Source organism: Leptinotarsa decemlineata, unplaced genomic scaffold (assembly GCF_025532065.1).
Source record: "Leptinotarsa decemlineata unplaced genomic scaffold, Ldec_3_MD MMD2_tig00001064_RagTag_RagTag, whole genome shotgun sequence".
NCBI lineage: Eukaryota > Metazoa > Arthropoda > Insecta > Coleoptera > Chrysomelidae > Leptinotarsa > Leptinotarsa decemlineata.
The window spans coordinates 7,157,914-7,159,862 of NW_027412558.1; positions in this window are offsets into that span (position 1 = coordinate 7,157,914).

Below are 1,949 nucleotides of genomic sequence, written 5' to 3' on the forward strand. Positions count from 1 at the left end.
TTACGCCGCAGTAGACCAGTCTCCTCCTATTGCATAACGGATATACTTATACTGCAATGGACGCTTCGTCCGTGAAGGTGTGTGTCTTGCTCAAAGCAAAATTCTTTAACTCATAATATTTCATTAAGATTCCTTCCAGTTTTACAAAAAAATTTATGAGTCGGGCAATGTCTTCTTCAAATCACGGTTTACTATATCTTCCTTGACATTTCTATAGTATTTCGAAGAGTTCCCTTTAACAACTTTCGTATTCTACTGGGAAATGTTCCTCCTGACGAAAATCAAGTAGTTTTCATAAAATACTATGAAACAAGTTCCGAGACATTCTGTGACATGACATTTTGTGCACCTAACCTATCTTCCTCTATATGAATAGATAATAAAACAACTGTTGTGTATGTGGCTTGTAGAGGTGGTATTGAACTATAATTTATATTTTGCCCTAATTGTCGATGATTTTCCTTTTTTAAAGTAGAATATCTAGGTACGTATAAATTATTTCAACTTGATATAGGCGCTGTTGCCAATATGTGAATTAGAAACAAATCCCTTTAAAAATTAAAACGCAACATTTGAAACATCAATTTGAATACTTTTCAAAGTGAATTTGAAAAACTCATGAATAAAACTCAACTTTATTTTGTTCAAACTTGAATTTGCTGTAATAACCCAAATTGAGGAACATTCCCCATTATTTCAACTTGATATAGGCGCTGTTGCCAATATGTGAATTGGAAACAAATCCCTTTAAAAATTGAAACCCAACATTTGAAATATCAATTTGAATACTTTTCGAAGTGAATTTGAAAAACTCATGAATTAAACTCAACTTTATTTTGTTCAAACTTGCATTTGCTGTAGTAACCCAAATTGAGGAACATTTCCCCATTGTTGATTTATAAAGATAATTTTCCTTTCTTAAAGTAGAATATCTAGGTACGTATAAATTATTTCATCTTGATATAGGCGCTGCTACCAATATGTGAATTGGAAACAAATCCCTTCAAAAATTAAAACCCAACATTCGAAACAACAATTAGAATAATTTTCGATATGAATTTGAAAAACTCATGAAATAAACTCAACTTTATTTTGTTCAAACTTGCATTTGCTGTAATAACCCAAATTGAGGAACATTTCCCATTACGAGAATGCCCATTATACATTTCATCCACATCCTCATACTGATGAATGGAATCATGCAGTATATTCAATTTTTATGTGATATAATCGATATCAAACTTGATAATGGTTTTCAATAATATAAATATGACTCATATAGATGAACGTTCAAATTTTTTTTGAATATTCAAAGAATATGTTTGAATGAGTTAGAGACCATCTCAAATTGAAGAAAAGAATAACTCATTGTTATCCAATTATTTCACATTTAAATTTTTCAATTTCACTAGTTTGGACTTCCATTGTCTAATATATGAAATGATTTGAAATCCCTGAAACAACTAAAAAAAGGAAGAATTAAAAATGAATAGCTGAAAATAACAATTATATTAAGTAAAAAAAACCTGAAATGAAATAACAGTGAAATAAAATACAAGTAAAAATAGAACAATTGAACAAAAAATAAAGAAATAAAAATGAAAATAAAAAGTGAAGAGATTCCAAGCCAAGTTAGTTCACGACGTTTCGATTGTTAGTATCTACTTGTATTTTATTTCACTATTATTTCATTTCAGTTTTTTTTTGCTTAATATAATTGCTATTTTCAGCTATCCATTTTTGAATCTTTTTTTTTTTTAGTTGTTTCAGGGATTTCAAATCATTTTATATATTAGACAATGGAAATTCGAACTAGTGAAATTCATCATGAAAAATGTCAAGTTCGAATTTTCAAGTACCTAACGCAGAACATATAATAATTCACAAACAATTAGGTATTCTAATCAATTTGTAACATATAGGTAAATTCAAAAATCACTTCACGAAAA